The sequence below is a fragment of the Trachemys scripta genome, chromosome 7, assembly GCF_013100865.1.
Source record: "Trachemys scripta elegans isolate TJP31775 chromosome 7, CAS_Tse_1.0, whole genome shotgun sequence".
NCBI classification, from domain to species: Eukaryota; Metazoa; Chordata; order Testudines; family Emydidae; genus Trachemys; species Trachemys scripta.
The window spans coordinates 14,183,067-14,205,859 of record NC_048304.1 but is presented as its reverse complement, the minus strand read 5'-3'; the positions used below and the strand labels follow the sequence as shown (position 1 = coordinate 14,205,859).

Sequence of the window (22,793 nt, the reverse complement as noted above, 5' to 3'; positions counted from 1 at the left end):
CCCCCCCCACCAGGCCGAGGGAGAGCTGCGAGCTCCACGTGCAGACAAACACTGTGGTGCGGCTCTGCGGGGGAGGAGGGAGCGTGGGAGGGGGAGGGACTCTGGCTGCTAGAGGCCCCAGTGGCTGCGAGCGGCTTTCAATCAGGCCCAGCCGTCCAATCAGCCGCGCCGCACTCTGCATTAGGGGAAGGGGGAAATCCCGGACATTTCTACTTTATTAGAAATCCCCCCCGGACGGCCATTTAAAGCTGAAAAAGCCGGACATGTCCGGGGAAACCCAGACGGATGGTAACCCTATTCACTAGTGTTATCAAAAAAAGGGTTGTGAGTATTCTGCAAACTGAGCATTACCTCGATACCATTCCTTCATGGACTAACGTGCACTTATTGTCTGAATCATAGAGTGTGCTAAAGTAGCAGCAATCAAAGTGAAGCAAGAACATACTAAAATTAAACTAAAGATAGTCAGAACCTCCCTTATCTGTGGCTCTTATCGCAAACTGTGTGTTTCCTTGGTACACCTGTTTACCATCGTCCCAATTCTGATGCTCTTAAATCCATTTGGGTGAAATTATGTTTTGAAGAGGGCCCACACGAGGCCTAGGCACCACATTCCTCTTAAATGGGAGATTTTAAGTGATGCATAAGCCTTATGCTGGCTCCCTGCACAAGGATGAATTTTACCATTATTAAAATTTCAAAGCTTATATTGTAGCTCTCGACAGATATTTTCTCTCAGCCACCCCTCTTCTCCCACACCTGCCCCTTGATTTACATGCCTTTGAAGCCAAAATGATGATTTCATTTTTAAAATAGCAGTGACCCTTCCTCCCAAACAGCTCTTTATGAAGATTTTCTCATTCTGTCTTGAGATATCAGATGTTTCAATACTTAGACAGCAGGATCCTAGTGACATTCTCAGAGATACAACAAAGCAAATATTCCACCATATGTCTTACTGACGAAGACTAAGTTCACCAATGTAATGATATTAAGGAGTATTTCTCATCATGGCATTGACGCAAACGTTATGCATAAACACTGCTGAACATTTTACAACTTGTTAAAAGACAAGGCCAGGGGACAAGGGCCTAAATGTACAAAAGGAGTTATGCACCTGTCTGTTTTAGTTATCTAAGTCCCAGTTTCGGGGACCACTGGGATGCCCAAAACTTCCACTGAAACCCTGTAGGCGCCTAAACTCACTTGGCACCTACGTTTTTGCAGTAAACATTCCCAAGTTGTTTTTGCTTCTGTCTCTGAACATGCACACTGCTGCCTTACTGTGGGCGTCTGGGTGCTCATCTCCTGCTTAGGCCCCAAAGTGATTCACAAGCCAGGGAAGATAGGCATCTGACAACCTAACTCACCTGAGGAGTCCAATCTGGTAGGGTTTGAGAGCAATGTAGCTTGGCAGATTGCTGGGATACCGGGGTTGGCTTCCCGCAGTAGGATGATAAAATTATTGTTTAGGCATCTCCTACATGATGTATCTAATCCAAAGGTAAATGTTTAAAATCTGGGCATTTAGAGCTTGATTCAAACCCCACTGAAGTCAAGAGAAGGAGTCCCACTGACTTTGTTGGGTTTGGATCATGCTTTCAAATGGACTTTAGAATGAAGTTGGACCGTTGTTGGTTCACTAACTACATAAATACAAGGAATAGAAGACTTGGGTAATACGGATTTCCACAATGTGCAGCAGGAAAACTAGCAGAACAGGTAAGGAAATACAATATGGTACCTCCCAACACAGGTATAGTATTACCATAAGTAGGCCTACAACATCTGTACTGACTATTGTGTTTCATTATAAATGTTATATGTTAGCTAGAGGTTCAGAGTCTAAAAGATTGAGTACATTGGTTTCCACCCCCAACCCCTGGAATGGATTAAGACACACTTGATTCAAGCTACTCTTTACAGCAGTCCAACATGTTACTCTAGGGTTTGTACCAGTGAGGGTTTCATTGGTGTTGCTACACTCATGCAAAATTCCCTGTGGGTCTGATCTTGTAAAGTAAAGTTAATGGAAATTGAGGGCAATTAGCATTTCCCATCCCTCGAATAATTTCAAAGAATAATAATAAAAACCCACCTATCAAAGGCTCTAGATGTCCTAACACATCTTAATGCTACAATAAAATCCTAGCAGGATTACAATAATCATTTAGACAGGAACTGTCCTGTCCCTCAGCCCTCTCCAATAACCCTATAAAATGTTTAAGAACATGAATGTCTCCTACAAGTTTATGAGCAAAGTTGGGCAAATGTTTTTACACTAATTGTTTTACTGAGTTTAAAAAATGTTGATTTGGTGACACCAACATATTTCTTGAATTCGTGTTGAATTAGCTGACTTTTTTTATTTTGGAAAAAAGTCAATAAAATTTTCCAAAAATGTTGAAATGGCCAGTTTTGACATTTTCAAGATAAAATGTTTAGATTTTTCAGTTCAATTTTTTTTTCAAAATTTCCAGTAATTTTATTTTTAAAAAATCAAAAAGGTTTAAAATCAAGTAATCAAAATCAAAATCAAATGTTTGTTTTGTCAAAACAAAATATTTCAGTGGACCTGAATGATTTTTTTGTACTTTTTGGAATTGCTAACAAACTGAAAAATCCCTCCTCTCCCCCCTCCCCCCCCGCTTTTGTCCTGATCACCTTCAGCTTCTACTAGAGTCCTATAATTTATCTTGCAGGATTGTGCCCTAAACAAATACTAGTGGCTAGTTTTGCTGAGTCTAGTCTGTACTTCCCTGTGACATCCTGCAAAAATGCAAGAGGTCATCACTACAAAAGGAAAGGGAAGGGCACGGACTGGTTGCTGAAACACACACACACACACACACACACACACACACACGCTTTCAGAGATGCTAAGCATAATCCCAGTGGAAATCGATAGGAGCTACAGGTGTCCTTGCCTGAGGTTCCTAATCCCTTAGTGTCGAGAAGCACAGTGATGTTATATTTTAACATACTGTTTTGCACTGAACGGCTGATACAGCCTGATGACAAATGACACCTGAGTGGAATACAGGCAAGACTTTGACCCTAGTCATATTTAGCATGAATGTGAGCCCTCTGTGATGCAATTTACAAATCACTCTGGGCAGAATGCTTACCAATATGTTTTCAAGGACTGGAAAAGTAAGAAAAAGTTCTATTTAATAGTTCTAGTTGCAGCAGCAAATGGAAAGTGTCATGCACAAGCCAGTTGAGGACAGTCAAGTGGACAGACCTTGGCAATATGAGGCCAAATGGTAATCAAAGTTATTTGATTTGCATTGTTAAAATCCATAGTTTGAAGCATCTATTTAATCAAAGAGAGTGCTTCAATGACATCAAACTTGTTCTGATTCGCCTTCATATTTCAAAGTTAGCTACAACAAGGATTTTTATGAAAAATTTGCCAGGAAATAACTATTTATTTATTCATTCTCTATGCTCTTAGTTACTATGCAAGAAAGACGAATGAACTATTTACCATATACTACAGCAGAGCTGGGGTTTTATTGTTCTTCCACCATGATGTTCTCCTAAATACAGATTATTTTCCTCAGCTATCTTTGTTAAGTAACCTTTACCCAGAGGAAGACTTCCAAGGGCAGCTAATTGTTTTTAAAAAATGGTCAAACTGAAAGGTTTTTTTAATTTGCGATTCAAGTGAACATTTGCTTTTGGAAGCCCTCTTGTGCACTTTGGTATGGCTTTAAAAATAAGAGCAATCAAAATTGTTTAATGTGAGTTCTGAGAAAGTTNACAGGCAGTAAATGACGAGATTTACAGTTTGATCTGACTCACTGCTACAAACACTGTCGGTGAGTAGTTAACACTCTTGCCTGTAGGTGTCACTGAAAGCTCAGTAGAATAAGAAAGCTGCCCTCAAGTCAGCAATTTTCAGGACCACAGGTTTAGTGCTTATCATGTAAAGGAAACTTCATTTTCTTATTTTACATACAATTTTTCTTTGCATGCCAACAATATCTGACAGATCATGTACTGGCTGAGTTTCCAGTGTGTTTGGAAAGCTTAGGTGATTTGAGAAGAGAATATGCTTACAGGGCCAGATCCTCAGCTACTGTAAATCAGCATTATTCCATTGATTTCAGTGCCACTATGCCAATTGACACCAGCTAAGGATTTGGCCCATAATACATATGAAAGAACGCTCTGAGAGAATTCAAGCTTTCCTGACCTATCTTTTGATCTGCATTGTTTCTTTTAGTTTTACTGTTGATTGCAGGCTACCAAAATCTGCTGTATTTCTGATTAGTTTAGTTTAGTCTGCTTATGTTGCACTATATTTTTAGCAAGAGTAGTCCTGTTAACCTTCAAAGTGAGAAGATGTGGGTAGCATTTGTCATCAGTGGGCCTGCTGCAACTGTTGCTTTTGTCACTTGTATTTCACCAGAAGAAAATCTTCTCTGGCTGTTTGCACTGTTTGGTTTTCATGTCTCATTTTGGGAAGTTGCAACACATTTTATAGTTACAAACCGCCTAGCTGTATGTATCACCGATACTGTCTGAGGGGAACAAATTATCCAATTTGAAAAGAAACCAGCTTGCCCTGATTTTTTTTTATTGATTCTGTGTCCATTAGGAGGGATTGTTTGTTTAGAATAAACAGCTCTGCATTGCCATATTTGCTTGTTGTAGATCACGCAGTGCTGTGTTGTGTCATGTTGATCTAGAGTACATGACACAGTGGGACACAATCTGCTGTGGCACAAAATAAGCAACATAAATAAATCAGAGGCAGACAGTCAGAGACAGATACATTTTTTTTAAAGCCGGTGCCCGATGTGAGAGTGTCAGCTTCTGAACGAAACGAGTGAGCAACAACAGAGTAATGAACGACACCACAGTGGATAACAGTTTATCCCTAGTGACCAAAAAGACATCAAATGAATTGGTGATTTCTACCTAGAGCTAGGCTGGTTTGCTGGTCCATTGCATTGCACCACACAGGGTCCCATTTCAAGTGTGTTCACTTCCAACCTGGCAATGTTGTCTACTCAGACTGTGAAGGGATGGGAATGCTATAATGTTAATAACTGCAGTGCCTTTCATTCAAGGACATCAAAGTGCTTAGCAAACAAAGGATGAAACCTCTTAAGTCCTGAATGAGGTGGGAGGATAGAGTATTTTAAATCCCAAAAGGCTGAATACTGTTTACAACATACAACTTGAGACGAACAAAAGGAGTTGTGATTCAGTGGGAGCTGAGCATCTCAAATGATTGGTCCCAAAGAGACGTAAAGCTAATGTTTTCATATGTGGGTCTCTAAAGTTAGGGATCAAAATACGTATTTAGTCATCTAAACAAGTGACCTGATTTTCAAAGGTACTGGGCTGAAAAAGGCAAGCCTTGTGATATAGACACTGGGCTGGGACCCATGAGATGGGGGTTCAGTTCCTGGCTTTGTTACAAACTCTCTGCAACACCTTGGACAAATCAGTTTCTCTGTGCCTCGATTCCACATCTGTAAAATGGGGATAATAGCACTTTCCCTTTCCCCACCCTTGTCTATTTAGATTATAAACTCTTCAGAGCAGGGACTCTCTCTCTCTCTCCTCTGTATGTGGGGTGCATTGTACAAATGTCCCCCATCTTGATTGGAGCCCCTATGCACTACTATATTACAAATAAAAATCATCATAACAATGGGCACCTACCATTTCCATTGATTTAGCACCTCTGAGCACCAGAGAGCTTATTTAGGTGCCTAAATACATATGTAAGTGCTTAGCTTCAAGTCCCTATGTTTACATTTTTTGCCAAAATGACTCTCTCAAGGTTCTACCAGTCACTGGAAATGCTCAACAGAAAAACAACCCAGGTGCCTTGCCCCACCTTCCTATATTGTAATCACTAGATCAGGGGGTCTCAAACTTCATTGTACTGCGACTCCCTTTGAATAACAAAAATTACTACACGACCCCAGGAGCGGGGACCGAAGCCTGAGCCCACCCGTGCCCCACTGCACTGGGTAGGCGGGGGGCAAAAGCAAAGCCCAAGCCCCACTGTCCCGGACGGGGGCGGGCAGGGGGCAAAACCGAAGCCCAACAGCTTAACCCCAAGGAAGGGGGCCTATAACCTGAGCCCCGCCACCCAGGACTGAAGCCCTCGGGCTTTGGCCCTGGGAGGTGGGGCTTGGGCTTCAGCCCTAAATGGTGGGGCTCGGGCTTTGGCTTCAGCAAGTCTAATTCAGCCTTGGCAACCCCATTAAAACAGGATCACAACTCACTTTGGGGTCCTGACCCACAGTTTGAGAACCGCTGCACTAGATCTCATGCTCTCATCATAAAGCCCCATTTGGACTGATATAAAGAATGGCACAGACAGGGTTCATAAGGCACCTGGTCTCTCTCTGCTCTCCACTATTATTAAACATCTCCAGAAGATTAGCATTATGCTTCTCACTGTATAAGCATATTTGAAGACCCAGACCCAGATCCCCAAAGAGCTTCATAGAGTCAGAGTTTAAGACCAGAAAGGACCATGAGATCATCTAGCCTGACCTTCTGCATATCACATGCCATCAACACCACCCAGTGTCCACACACTAAACCCACCACCTAAACTTACATCGAAGTATTATAGCCTTCAGGAGACTAGACGATTATCACAGAATGTAGGGCCAGAAAGGATCTTGACAGGTCATCAAATCCAGCCTCCTGCACTGAGGCAGGACCAAGTATCCCTGACAGGTGTTTGTCTAAGCTGTTCTTTAAAACCTGCAGTGTTGGGGATTCCACAGCTTTCCCTGGAAGCCTATTGCTGTGCTTAATTACCCTTATAGTTAGACAGTTTGTATTTTTGCCTCTGAACACTCTTCAGTTTATACATGTTTCTTAGAGTGGACTGGACACAGTACTCCAGCTGAGACCTCACCAGTGCCGAACAGAGTGGGCCAGTTACCGCCCATGTTTTACGTACATGAGGAATATGGAGATATACCTATCTCATAGAACTGGAAGGGACCTTGAAAGGTCATAGAATCCAGCCCTCTGCCTTCACTAGCAGGACCAAGTACTGATTTTGCCCCAGATCCCTAGGTGGCCCCCTAAAGGATTGAACTCACAACCCTGGGTTTAGCAGGCCAATGCTCAAACCACTGCGCTATCCCTCCCCCCTTAAGAATTGAAGCTAGCTCATGGAGAGAGAACAAACCTGGTCTGGCTCTTTACCTGGAAGAAAAAAAGTGAGTCTTTGCTCAGGTAACTCATGGAATTTTCTTCAAGCTCCTGGGTACCATTTGGTACCCATATATTAGCAATCGACTCGGAAGCGATGCCTGAGTTAGAGATCCTGAGTAGCTCTGGCACAGAATGGCCAAAGTGGCTGCTGGAGAAAGCAATGAAGAGGATTTCATTCTGAGTTGGAAAGGAGGGTGCCGTATAGGCCAAGGCCATTTCAGCACACAAGGTGCTGACTTCCTGTACCACGTATTGTCATTGGAGCATGCCAGGGTGTCTGTTAGATGTTTAATGAAAGCCAATGTCGATGACAAGGTAATTTCAGGTTCAAGCATGAATGCTCAAGTGCAGGAGTTTATGTTCAATTACCAGATGCTTCAAACAAGCAGTAAGACAAAGGATAAGACAAAGGAAAGCAATGCCAAGCACAAAGGGTCAAGTCCAACACTATTGAAAATGGACAGAATGTTGCCTTTGCTGTTGATGTACAGTGATCAGATAAGCCACAACAGGGTAAAAGGTTCAGTAAAGTTTTAGCATCCTTTGTGTGGGTCTGGGGATTTATGCAGTAGCTATATATTTGAGGCCAGTCATTCTATGGCCTCAGGTATTTAACAATGTTAGGAACACCTCCCCCTCCCTCCCTTCCCCTGTGGAAGAATAATAGACCACAGTTTTTACTAAATTCCACTCAAATGCATTAAGTTATCACTTTTGATTGTGCATTCATGGTTGATTCTGGAGAAATTTACTTTGATTAACAATACTGAAAGACTAGTTCAATAAATTACATTGAGTCATTTTTGTGTCTGATTTCATAGGCCTCAGTTGACCCTGATGTGCATACCCATAGCAAAAGCAGATATAGGGCTATATTTTTTCTATTGCCTCCATTCCGCATCCATTTTTGTAGATACAAACAATTGTGCCTGCAGTTGTGGACCTGAAATGATTTTCAAGTGCAAATACAAGCCCCACCCATTTAACTACCTGATTTTCTGATGCAAACATCAGAGTTAACTTTCAAAGTTCATTTTTTGCTTAGGTTTCAGAGTAACAGCCGTGTTAGTCTGTATCCGCAAAAAGAAGAACAGGAGTACTTGTGGCACCTTAGAGACTAACAAATTTATTAGAGCATAAGCTTTCGTGGACTACAGCCCACTTCTTCGGATGCATATATGCATCGGGCTGTAGTCCACAAGTACTCCTGTTCTATTTTTTGCTTAGGCACTCATACAACTTTACAAGAATTTAGATTTAAATTCAATTTTTTAAAGATAAATTATAACCCCAGAATTTTGGAGATGATTTTTGAAATATTTTTGTTTGATTAATTTATTTTTGCCGTAAGTAGCTGTTCAAAGATCTCCATTACTTAGTTTCAACTGGCAAGGAGCAGTGATTACACGGATATAGCAGAAACTGCTCCCAGGCATTTCATTTTGGCCTTGGATGTGTCCGATTTTGGAAATCCATTATGAAGGGAGATAATGGGCAGCATACCAAAGCAGTATGCCCTAGATTTTGCCCTGCATTGTAGAGCATTATGTTGGTTTCACGTAAGACTGAGTCTTATCTTCCTTTGTGTAAGCTGCAGAATTTTAAAGTGTTCCTAGCACGTGTATCTCACCTGAGTGAGCAGATATTCTCACCTTCAAATTTAGGTCATTCTGGTACTGTTGTTGAAATTTTGCTTGCTGACTTTTGGCTTCAACATCAGGGGTTAAGAAGCTAGGTTGTCTTGTAAGGGTAACAAAATACCAGTAAGATAAGAGATGATCTCACCATTTTCCAGGAATATTTTAATGGCATAATATTGGTACTAAACCACACTTGGTGCCTGAATGTAAGTTTAACAGGAAACCTAACATGGAGGGTGTGTGTGTGTGAGTGTGATTTCAAAACATATTTTCAAGGTTTGTTCTAGGCAAAAAAGAAGTCAGAATTTTTCAAAAAAGGACAACAGGATTACAAAGATGTAACAGCTTGGGTACACCTCCACCTGAGTTCTGGGCCGTAGAATAAAGCAGGAAAAGAGAGAAAATGAAAATATTTAGTCAGTGGTGATCTATTTTATGAGTGATATTTATGGCCATTCTTGGTTTGTTACTAAATTATTGCATTATGTAAATAATTCAGTGGCCTTTTCCCTTGCCATGTTAGGGCTGACTTTAATTCTCTGGGAAAGGGTTATTTGGGTGTCTGCCAGTGTTTTGATATAAATTAGCTAGGATATAAATTAAATAACCTCTTCTTCTGTTTCTATAGATGATAATGTGATGGAACCAGAAGTACTTGCAGTTGTAGTTTGGTCAAGAAGCAGGATGCTGGTGACAAAAGGGCATATTGACAAACAAGGAGAGAGATTAAGCAGATGGGGGACCACATGAAGTGGTTGGAAAAGCCCCCAGAAGCAGACCGATAACAGTCAGCACTGTGACAGCAGAGAGAGAGTAAAAAGACACACTGATTTGTTTTTTTAAACATGCATAAATAAGTGACATTTTTGCCTGTGCAGACAGTGAAGATTGAATGCCACACTGTCGTTTTTGAGCAGGCAGAAATAAAGCTTGGGTTATCATGCAAATATGCTCAACAACACTCTTGGTGTCGTCATAAAATTTGTCAAACTTTTAAAGAAAATAATGACTGCCTTAAGAGTGGCAATGCGAGCTAGCAGATACAGATTAAACTGAAGTGTTAAAAACCTAAGGCATCCATGTAACGCAGGCAGAATATCTACCTATCCAGGTAAATGGAACCAGGGTAATGACCCAATGAAAACACAATGAAAGTGTAAATTCCAATGACTGAACCAAATTCACCCACTTACAATGATGAGGTGACATGTAAACATATGATGCCATTTATGTTACCTCTGAATTTGGCCCTAAAAATCTATAATCATTATCCAGTCCCCTAGCATATGCCTGCATCCCACAAAGACATAACAAAATGCAAATTCTCAACAGCGAGGATTATTAACCATTGGAACAGTTTAGCAAGGGATGTGGTATGTGCTCCATTATTTGGAGTCTTTAAATCAAGGCTGGATCACTTTCTACAATAGAATGTTCTAGCTCAACCAAGAATTATTGGTCATAATGCAGGTCTCTTAATGGGTGACATTTTATAGCCTGTGTTATGTATGAGTCAGACTAGATGGTCATAATGGTCTCTTCTAGCCTGACAATCTGTGAAAGACCTTGCAGGACAAGACCGTGACTAGAGATAATACAAATCAACAGTAGCATTTAAATCACTCTGCTTTTGATATGTGATCAAAGACTGGAAATCACCCACAGGAATACACTAAATATTCAGACAAGCTACATTCCCCCCCCCCTCGCTTTTTTTTTATTTGCTAATGCAACATTTCTACAAGAACTGCAAATTGACTTAAAGTCAAAAGCATCTGAAGCTTGGTGACTATCAAACTTCTGGGACCTCTTAACACTCTAGACATCATCAGACACTGTGAAAAATGTTGAAGACAGGATAATGTGACCCTGAACTGAGAAGATTAATAACCGGTGAATAGCTAAACTAACATGTGATAGTTTGCTATGCTAATTTCTACAGCTATCCTAATGGATCGTTTGAGTAGTTTATGGGGCATGGCCAAAATTCATTTGAGTAAGGAACGGGGAAAGGTCAGAGCAAAGGTGAATGGTTAAACAAAATCTTCTGTTTTACAATATCACAGCATCCACCTGCATTGCTTTCACTTATATGCTGTCAATCTTACAGGAAGGCAACAGCACAGAATGTTCCACATATAATAAATAAGACTCAGGATTGCTCTTTTCATATACCAGTATATGTTTCCATGTTTTTTGTACAATGAACCATTGTACGTGTGTACTCTCAAGCAAAGGAACTGCTTTGTAAGGCATGAGCCATATAAGAAAATGTATAGCATTTGACTGTTATTGATTATTTTCTGCAGTAGTATGATATTGCCAGATATAGAGTAAAATGTCTCATGACACGTCAATGGACTTAATCTCCTAAATGCCTGAGTCACTTTTCAAAATAGGACTTAGGTGCTTTTGAAAAGTTAACCCATAGTGTTACTATATACTCCTGCCATACGTTTCTGTAATAAGGGATGTCAGTGATTTATAGCTCTGTATATAATTGGGAGTGAGGCTTGGAGGGGGAGAAAAGCGGTCTTTTCTGAAGGAGCAAAGGTCCTGATTCAGCAATTCATCCCTGATTCAGCAATTAAGCACATGCTTAAATGCTTTCCTGAGTGGGTGTCCGTATGATTTCAAGCCTGGCAACTTAACATGTTTAGTCTTTGCTACATTAGAACCACATTTCATAAAGGGAGAGCTTATATACTTTTTAGATATATGTTACAGTGTCTCCTGAGCCATTTTCTGTTAGGAAGCATCCATTTCATTTTAACATGGGCAATTTTTCTTTTAAAGTAAAATGTGAGCAAAATACTGTTCCATTGCTTTTCCTACTAAGCTGTCCATCTGTTCACTTTTAAGAGTGGCAGTTTCCTTCTTAGCTCCATTCATACCTGAATGGCAGTTTTGGTACAACTTATGAACACATTTCTTAAAATGACATTGAAAAAAGGCTTCCCATAGATTGAAAACTGTCTAAACATGATGTAAGAGTCTCCCTCCCAGGAATTAACACCTCCCATCTCCCAGAAAAGGACCAGGCAGTCAATCAGCAGACAAGCATTCCTGCATACTGAAATACACACTCTTTGTGTGGCTGAATAGTAAATGAAGGTTAATTTAAATCTGAAAACAAATTAAGAATGGAATTGCATCAAAGGATACCGGGGAGGGATGCACCATTATAGCACCATGAAGACAAAATAATTGAAAATATATCTGGTCCAGAGAGAGAGCACAAAGGGTGTTTCTTAAGTAAGAACAGGGAACAATACTTCATTTTAACCACCATTTTATCCTGTGCAATGCTATCTTATTAAATCAAGCTCTCTCCATACAAATGTGACAAAGAGAATCCTATCTAATGGGGTCTGGAAATGACAATCAAATCTGTCACTCAGAGAAATTTTTACTTGCTCTTTTATAGCAGTCAGCATTGGTGCCTGATTACACTAGGAAAACAAAGCATACATTTTGCTATACATGTATCGTTTTGTATTTAGCACTAAAATAAAAGGCACTTCACTTCAGAAGTACCTTATATGAAATTGGTATATTTGACAAATGATTGTACCATTTGTGACAGACTTTATAGATAATCCAGTGAATTCAAGGTGTCACCTTTTGTGGGCTATTGATTAATACTAGCTGATATCCATCTTTGCAAGTATGGAATAATCTACTGTCATTACAAAAATGATGGCCATCTTACAAGGAAGGTTAATCAGATACAGGAGCAATCATATCTGGTCTTTGATAAATTACAAGTCACTCAAGGATCAATCATCAGTTCCCCTTGCAACAAGCCATTGTTACTGCACAAATGTGATGACATGCAGTGTGTTCTACTATCACATGCACAGCATCCAAAAGAATTTTGCCACTTTGAACAATGTAGCCTGCTGAGATTGTTGACTTGTGGTGTTTTAAAATATCTTTGGAATGATAATGATCGTAAATATAGAGAAGTGCTGGCTTAAAATTTCAAGGGGCTACAGGCGAGCAATAAAAAATAACTAATATGCATGCACTCAGACACATCAGCTATAAGGTGATTGATATAGTTTGTGCATTTGTATGGAGCTGTATGTATTCTTACATTTCTCTACATGCCCATCATGCCACCATATTTATCTCTGCTCTGCCACCTCCATACCCAGGATGTAGGCCAAGACATTATTCTAAAGCTCAGGATTTAGTGAACATGCAACAGTAAGATCAAAATAAACCATTTTTAAAGTCTAATATCTCTGGAATCACCAAAGCTAAAGAATACCATTAGACATCAATGGAAAACCAGGATTTCCAATGAACGTGGTATAGCATTAGTTTCTAATCCCTAGTATCATGGATGTCATACCATGATATGGTCATTAGTCCCAAGGGTTAGGCAAAAATCTAGGCCTTCCAGGACATTTACTATACAGAATATGGTACTCTCAGCCACTTATGGACTCTATCCTTTTGTCTGATGACCACTCCCCAGAAAGCTGAAGTTGCTGGAATAAAAGTTGGTGATTATTACTTATTATTTGTATTGTGGTAGCCACAGAAGGCCCCAGTCATAGACTGGAGCCCCACTGTGCTTGGCACTGTAAAACAGAACAGACATCCACGGCCTCATGGGGCTTACAGTCTACATATACCAGTATATGGACACATGCATATGTGCATGTGTGTGTTTGGGAGTGGGTGCGGAGCATTATCCTGGTATATAGCTGCCCATATCCTGGTTCCATTATTTTGATTGTACATGTCTTAGGGGGTGACAACATCCTATTTCAGGGGATCATACTCAATGGATAAGTATTTTGTCTCTCAGATGTTATAGTAAAACATATAACCACCACACACCTGCCTTTTAGATCTCAATTCATGTTGCAAATAAAGCCACAGGCAAACATCTCTTTTTTCTTCCATTTGGCTAAGAGTCAAGTTCTAATGTTTATTTCACAAAGGTTCATGTTTTGCCCCAGAATAACACAGTTACTGGCCATAACATTTCATTTGAACTGTACTGGGTTACTGAAGGACACCTCCTGTACATTTAAAAAAAATAAAACATTCCTGATTTCATGTCCATTTGTTGCAAGTTTTACAAACTTCTTCAAGATGTGAAAGACAAAATTCTATCTATCGTCCTCTGTTGAGCAGAAGCAGATATCAGGGCCTTGCAGTTTGGTTCCCTGGTAGAAGAGAAATCAATGATGTGGAGTCCAGGTATAGTCTTAGTGCAACTTTTTTATTTTACACCAGATACATCAGTCCTTGAACAGCCATGGTCACAAACAGCACACAAGCAATCCACTTTCTGTCATCTCACTCTGAACACCAATGCTTGGTTCCCAAGGGGCAACTCTGGCATAAGAATTTGACCCTAATTAGCAAGATTAAGGCAGAAAACAGCTCCATCTTATTGCTTGCCATAAGTCCCACAAGAAAAAACTACATAACAAAACTAACAATAATACCATCATTTTTTCCAAGACTGAACAGTGCTTGCACACTGAGAAAAAGAACATCCAGGACTATGTAACAGTGCCACCTGCTGACATAACATATCTAAATACAGCTACATATTGTCTTTCATTTACAGGGGTGATTAGTAATTCTTAATGACTCACTTTTTTTGGGTGCCCCACTGGAAGTAGCAATGAGGGACCTGATTTTCAAAGGGTGTCTTATCAGCCCTTTCTAAAATCCAGACCCCTAGGCAGTGTCACAATCTAGGCATCCAAGATCACCAGACACTTTTGAAAGTCTTGACCATAGTATGTGCATCAAAGGAATATGCTGAAAATGTTCAGCAGAAATTCAGTGTTGTAAATGTCTGAGGATAAAATTAGCAAATATGGCCCTCAATTCAGCAACTTGGGACACCAGGGGATGAAGAAAAACTTTCCAAAATAAAGAACAGTAAGTGTTTTCATACTAGTTAACCAATTTTCTGTGACTCTCTCAGTGATGCAGAGAACTGAATGCCATGAAGTATTAATTTTTTTTAAACAGAACTATCACTGGGGCGGACTCCCAGTCTTTATTCTATTTAGCAAGTTGAACAAAACTCACGGCCGTACATTTAAAGTAAAAACACAGTCAGGCAGATTTTCAGCTGGTGTAAATTGACTTAGCTTCTTCGACTTCAAGAGAGCTACACTGCTTAGCTCTAGCTGAGAATCAGGCCTTTTATCTCTGAGTTGATGCACAATTTCCCTCTCCTTCTCCCCACCCCATCTTTGTGTCTGAAAACCCCTGTTCCCACCTTAAAATGCTTTTGGACAGGAAATGGACTATCAGACAGGAAGTGGATTATCAGAGTTGATTTTACTGGAAACCAAATTCTCTCTATTATTGTATATTGGAATCTGTGAAGGAACACAAAAGACAGTGTAAAAGAAGAACAAAGCAAAGAGGTTCACACTGGGACCTACAGTTATTTCTCCTCCGGAAAAATGACCACCTCAGTTTTCAGCAATGAATGGCAACAGCCTGTTGTTATTACAATGGTTTCTCTGCAGGTTGGGTTGTTGAGTCAATCCCACAGATGACTTCAACCAAAGTATTCCTCTAAACAGCATCTGCTGCCACTATTTTATAATGAGAAGAAAATTAGTAGAAGTGTTAGCAAATATCTCCCTGAAAGAAATGATTCTATAATACAAATGTCAAGTCTAAGATCCTTAAGCCTTTTAGAAACCACACTAAAAACCACACTATGCTTTTGCAATACAATAAAGAAACAAATTAGACTGCAGGCTATATTAACTTACTGTTATATATGCAGAGGTGTAGGTCATAACACAACCTGTGGCTGTTACAGCTCACTTTGTTTGGTTCCAACCCAACGTATTTTGGACTTGCACAAAAAGATAAGGAGTGTGGGATCAGGCCTTCCATGTAAAGTTAAATTCTGCCTGTATATGGACCAAGTGGGGAATGGCAAGTAGGCCCTGGGACATGACTGCATAATAGAGGGAAATACCATCATATAAGTGTAGATAATTCTTATTTTAAAATACATCTTTATCCTATATCCTGTTGATCCTTTGCCCTATTACTGCATCCAACACAGAAGACAAAACACATCTTTCTAAAAGGACCAAATGCCAAGAATTGAAAGAAGCCCAACCAAACAAAACCCTCCAAAACAAACCTCTTTTTAAAAAATTCCATGCTCAGAAGAGACTAATTTGTTTTCTGGTGAAGATGATAACCTCTTCTCAATTTACTTGGGAATCCTGCAAGTACTGATTAATGTTTCCTTGTCCCATTGACAGATCTTGAGACAGCAAACTTTTATTTCGATAGCTGAGCTTTTCTTCTATTACTGATAACCTGAGGTGGCTGAAAATCTCCAGTTCCCACTCCTGACTAATAGTACAATATGACAGCTTTCAGAGTAGCAGCCGTGTTAGTCTGTATCCGCAAAAAGAACAGGAGTACTTGTGGCACCTTAGAGACTAACAAATTTATTAATAATACTACAGTCCACGAAAGCTTATGCTCTAATAAATTTGTTAGTCTCTAAGGTGCCACAAGTACTCCTGTTCTTTTAGTACAATATGAAGCATTCTTAGAAAGCATCCTTAATGTTGCTCCCCTTTCACAGATTTTTACTCCAAATCAATCACAGGTTTCCTTATGTAGATCACTTCATAATGAGACTCAAGAGCTAACTTATAAAAATATACAAAGAGAGACAAACTATAGTATACCAATGTGAAAACTAATTTTCATATTTCAAACTTTAGTTTCAATAATTTTTTAAATGGTTAAATAAAAGAGTGGGTTTAGTGTTCATAAAAGTGAGAAACTAAAAGTGCTAGGTTTGGCTGAAACTACTTATTATTTGCATTGGGTATATATAATAATAAGGGACCTGAGCTCAGCTGTTCTAGGCACTGTATATATATACACCTCTACCCCGAAATAATGCGACCCGATATAACATGAATTCGGATATAACGTGGTAAAGCAGCGCTCCAGGCGGGCGGGGCTGCGCACTCCGGCGGATCAAAGCAAGTTCGATATAAAGCGGTTTCACCTATAACGCGGTAAGATTTTTTGGCTCCCGAGGACAGCGTTATATGGGGGTAGAGGTGTATAAAGAAAAGATGGTACCTGCTCCAAGACGTACTGGGGCATTCATCCCAACTTCAATGCAGTTAAACCATGGATGAATTTGGCCAGTGCTGGTAGCTACCATAGTAGCTATCCGACCTAGCTCTGCTGATGCCCTTTAATCATTATCTCCAACACCACTCCTTGCCATTGACATTCATGGTTCTCTTGAGCGGAGAAGATCAGTCATCTTGAAATATATCAGACAGTTTGGTTATCTGGACAACTTATGTCTAGCCTTCAATCATTAAGATCACTTTCTATTGTAACCTAAGTCAGGATATTAATTCAGGCATCCAATGTTGAGAGGTGAGTGAATCACTATAGCACATCTTTCTTTATTTTTTTTACTAGTAAATACAATAATAATAATAATAATACCCAGCTCTTACATAATGCTTTTCATTAGATCAGTAATTTAGATGTTAGAAAGAGACTTCCTGCTACTCTGATTTCAGAGTCATTGTTTTCAAATTTCACTGTGTACAATTTTCAGCACTGAAAAATTCTTGCCACTGCTGTCCATTTCACACCCCCTCCCCCCACATTGCTCCCTTTGGCTTATCACCAGGCACTGAGACACAGTTGCATTTTCAATGTGTGTAATATCCAGGTTTAGGTCTCCATTCTCCTTCAATAACATGAATGGAGGGGAGTCAGATTGCTCCCCACACGTTGACAGCCACTGACTCGATGACAAGCTTTCCCTTTCCTCCAAGACAGGGTTGCATATTCAGGGAGGGATGGTGCTGTTCTCTGCGGTGTCCTTTCCCGTTAGAATATCAGGGAAATAAGAGCAGAAGATAACAGAGACCCTGTCTGCAATTTCTCCCTCCTACGGAAGTCATGCTGCCAAGGCAAAGGAGATACGAGGCAATCCTGCAGAATCCCTGCCCTCTCTCCCCCACTTTGCCCAGATCTGTGGGATTTCTGTAGAGGTGATGCATTTGGAGGTCCATTCCCTGCCTGTTCTGGAAAGGGACAAACCCCACCCCTCAGAGTGGACGAGTAGAAAGACATGCTAAGAGTTGAAACTCACTTAGTTTGACTAGCCCCTATGATGTGGGTTTTTCCTGCACTGGGGTGTTCTGGGACAGTAGGAATTTTAAGCCATGGCTGCATAGCTGTCACATTTAACTTTATAAGAATCAAAACAGTCAAAGGAACAAACAAACAAACAAATTCACTGAGCCAGATCTTCAGCAGGTGTAAATTGATATAGCTCCATTAAGTCCATGAAGCTACTCAAATTTGCACTACTAAGAATCTAGCCTACTGCATCCAATTAGAAATGGATTCTTCTTTTTATTCTTATGTTGCAGACATTGGCGTTAGCCATACAAATTGTTAACTGTCAGAGCTTAGTGATGCAGGAAAGGTTAGTCAGCTCATCACTCCTGTTCTAACCCTGCAGCTACCTCCAACCGACTTAATCTGTCAAATGCATCTGTGGCCTTCTTCCCACGATGTCGCTGCCTGACTTACTGGATTCGAAGATTCTCTCATATGCTACAAGTTACAAACATTCTCATTTCCCTAAGTCAGAGTCCAGCAAAAGTTGAGCTACTTTCTATTACTGATAGCTGAGGAAAGTGGGTCGGATGATAAACCAAATGTATCCGCTTTACTGTAAACACACTCACCAGGCTGATAATCTTCAGTTAACCGGCCCTTGCTGCTCTTTATATGTCTTCCCTCGCTATGAAATTAAAACAGCTTCCATCTGGCCATGTGCAAAGTAACTTATTCTTGATATTTTGCACTCGTACACATACACGCTCAGATGTAGACGTAAGTAGGCATCAGATATATATCAGAAAACAACTATGTGTGCTTTGAGAATGCTTTTGTTTTAATAACATTGAACTTTCATTTGTATTCAGAAAACTGCAAAATATTGTAACCTTTCTGAAATGGATCATGTTAAACTAAATTGGAACAAGTTGATGAAAAAGTGTTAATTAACCTGCTTTCATCTCATTGAGCATTTGCGTTTAACCTACAGGTCATCTCCTTTTTGAACTGCTGTATGGATTTGATCTTCAGCGACAGGCAAATCGACTGAATCATCTATTGACAGTGAAATTAAGTGAGACCTCTTGAACCTCTTCCTTTCTCTGTGAGGGTAAGTAAATTCCTAAAACGGAAGGTATGAACCTTTTCATGAATTATTCTAAGGTTTTTTTTTTTTATGGTAGGAGAGGTTGTAATAATTCTTAGTCTTAACATGTGAGCTTGTGTAAATTTGTTAGCTATGCCTTGTGGGCGTAAGCTGAAAATACAGGGTGACAAATAGAAAAACCTCTCCTTTTCTACAGGGAATGTAGACGTACGGCTGACCTCTTTTAAAAAGTCATTTTCCCATAAGTTTTACCAACTGAAGCAGAAATATTTAGAAACAACAAGACACTTGCTCTAGTCTTGACGTGCTTATTTATCTGTGCAATTATCTGGTTTAAAACCACTAATTGACTAAAAGAGTAAATGGGGGAGGAAAATCCTTCTGAATTTAACATTTAATAGAATAGACATTTCACAGCACCCAGCTTTCTTTAAATCAGAGTTGGATAGGCAAAATAAGAAACTGAACTGAAAAAAGAAGCTCCGAAGGAGTCAATATATTTTTATTTCTGCTGTTAAAAATATAACTTTAATAATGCTAGAGATAAGTCCAAAACTGGCAAGTAAGGTAGGTCAGAGATCTATGCTTTTTAATATCTTGCTTTTCTCCAGTAAGACTTTTATCACATTAATGGCTAAATCATACTGATTGTAAAACAGCCAAAATGAAGCAATTAGTAAGGCCTGTGACAGCCATGGAGAATGAAATGCACAAGGTTTACAATGCAAGCCAGATGGATATCTTCAATATATTTCTTATTATCTGCTCGTGGTAATATGTTCAATTAAACTAAATCAGTACTACAGAAGACCATTTGAATTGCCTGAAAAAATTAAGTGTCTGCTACAAGTTTAATGAGGCTAAACAGTCATATTATGTTTACAAGTTTTATTTGTTATGATCAGTAAGTGTTTACAAGAAAAAAAAGTAATCTATTTCATTTGAGCAGCCTTTCCTAAGTGAAAAGTATTATACTTTACACTTTAATTCAGCTGCCTGAGTGTGTTGTATTCACTTGTTAAATCCTTTAGGTATCAGAGTTCAATTTAAATGTAAAAAGGGCAAGAAACAAGCATTTTTTCTCAAAGCACTTTCTGTCCAGCAATGATCATAAATTAAAGGAATGCAGTATAACAATATACAGTTGTTAACCAATTATAATAGTTAACCAATTATGGGACTGAAGCAGCTCCCAGAGAAGTCAATGGAAAAACTCGGTAGTAGTTGGATGGGGCTTTAAAAGAGGGACATGTTCAGAAAGCCATTATGCTTGCTATAATCTTTATAAAATGTTATGGAAAGTTACTGACCTTTCTCTACTACAACACAGTGCTAATGGTCCATGGCTGTACTGCTTGTCATGTTGGCATTAAGAAAACCAAAAGGAAAAGACATTCTAACAAGAACTATGAGGATGGTAAAAATCACACATTCCATGGCACGCACACATTTTATACTCTGTGGGTTACATTTTCAGCAGTCCTCCTTAACAGTGTCTGCAAAATTTGAGGGGGGAAGAGAATATGGTTCAAATGTTATAGCATGGATCCTGGGATCTGCTGTGTGACCTTGGACAATTTGCAATCTCTGTGCTTTAATTTACTTATCTGAAAAATGGAGATACTGAAATAATTCAATTTATTTTACCTCAAAGGGGTGTTCTCTGAACCATAGTCAATGTTTCCAAAGTACTTTTTCAGATCCACAGGTGAAAGGAGATGTCTAAGTTCTAAGTATTATTAAATGCAAGTTTTGCATGCATAAAATGCATACCCCACAAATTTTGATTTCTGAAGATGATTTCTGAACATTTGACCCTACATATATGATTTGGAATGGAAATGACTCGTGTCTCACAATGAAGATCCCAAAGTGGTCTACAATGAGACTATTCAACTACTGTATTTAGGAGAAGAAGTGAATAATAACTCACCCCAATTAAAACTATGGGGGAAATGCAGTAAGGCAACACACTGGAATTCTGCTTGAAATTGTAATACTGCTCTTGCAAAATGACACCTACTGGACATCAACAACACATCTTTCACTTCTATCCAACTACTGACCAGGCTTAGCTTAGAACAGTGATTTTCAACCGGTGGTCTGCAGACTCCTGGAGGGAGGCAGACTACATCTGAGGGTCCACGAAAGGTTGTCATTACCACAGAACAGTAGTTTTCAATCTGTTATCCATGGATCCCTGGGGATCCGCAGAGTATGTCTAAGATTTCCAAAGGGGTCCACACCTCCATTTAAAATTTTTTAGGGGTCCGCAAATGAAAAATGGTTGAAAACCACTGGCTTAGAAGATCCACTACCAGCACGACAGCCCCAGGGGGTATGGCTACAACAGTTTGGGAAGGTGACAAAGAAGGATCACTGAAATGAATAACTTTCTCATTTAAAAACTTTTTTTTTCATACAGTGTATGCGTTGGATCATATTTAATCCTACTAGACGACACTTAATTGTATCCTAGAAAATAATTGGTGTCATTGGAAACAGTCCAATTAGGAAGAATGTACTCAGTTGCAATTTTATGGCCTAACGTTATTGCTTTTGTTAATTGCTAAAATTTAGTGTTCATTACTGATTTCTAACTGTTTGTGAGTCAGAAGACAGAAACATTTTTCAATACTTACACATATTGGTTAGTTTCAACAGACTATGTGAAAATTATCACACTTTTCTTTAGAAAGTGGTAAAGAAATGCACAGAGATAGTCTCTCTACTGAAAACCAAAGTTGAAATCAATTTTATTTTTCTACTCCAAAACTAAACAAGAAAAACACAAAACCAAACCATGAATAAATCAGAGGTCAAATGTCTCTATATCCCCTGTATTTTTCCCCATAGAATTGTACCTAAAAAAATCTGGATTTGTTGAAGCATGAGATCAATAGTGGGTTTAAAAAAAAAACACATTATTAAGCCAAAATTGGGATTTCTTTACCCAAAATTATTTCTTTAAACTAGTATTATTTTTTATGGAATGCTCACATCTTACATATATACGATGAGTCCCCATAAAAATGGTTCTCCATTACTTAATCAAATATTTTAAAATTGTCTCTCCCCCCCCCCCTTGACCTTTTTAAAGTTCTTGATGATGGGTAACTGAATAGTTTTGGCTCTGATATTAGTTGACAATACATAGTGTGCCATCAAATATAATTACCAAAAACCAAGCCATAGGCAGCCCAAATTGCCTCTCTTTGATTGCTGGTCTACGGAAGCTATGCCTTTTTCTTACTGGGTATTGTGACACTGGCAAACCAGTATGACCCTTAGATGGTTGTAATCAGGACAATTCTCTTGTGTGTGGGTATCAAAGAAATGTTAATTAGACTAGCAATCACTAATTTGTTCATGTGTAGTGATAAGAATCAAGAATAATTGCTAAATGTATTTGTCCGTGTTTACCTATATCCTGTTAGAAGTTTACCAATGTCACCAAATCAGCTTGTAGATGCTAAATCCTTTTCAAGTCTCTTTAGATGATGTATGTGACTGTACTCAACCAGCCTTAAAACCAAAGATGCGTATATAATGCATGAGACTAATGATAATAACTGATGGTCGTCAATTATCCATCCCTGTTATAATGCATGGCCAGCAATTACCTTATGTAAATCAATGTACAGTATCTGGTTTGTTTGTTTATGCATGGGAAGCAGAAGGTTAACTTCAAAGAAGTTTAACAA

The 22,793-nt window shown here is 39.3% G+C and overlaps 1 protein-coding gene across 7 annotated transcripts in view; it reads right to left on the bottom strand.

The window, feature by feature from the left end:
- CNTN4 (contactin 4) overlaps window positions 1-22,793 on the bottom strand; it is a 642,022-nt gene that overhangs the window by 34,213 nt on the left and 585,016 nt on the right. The window lies entirely within an intron of this gene.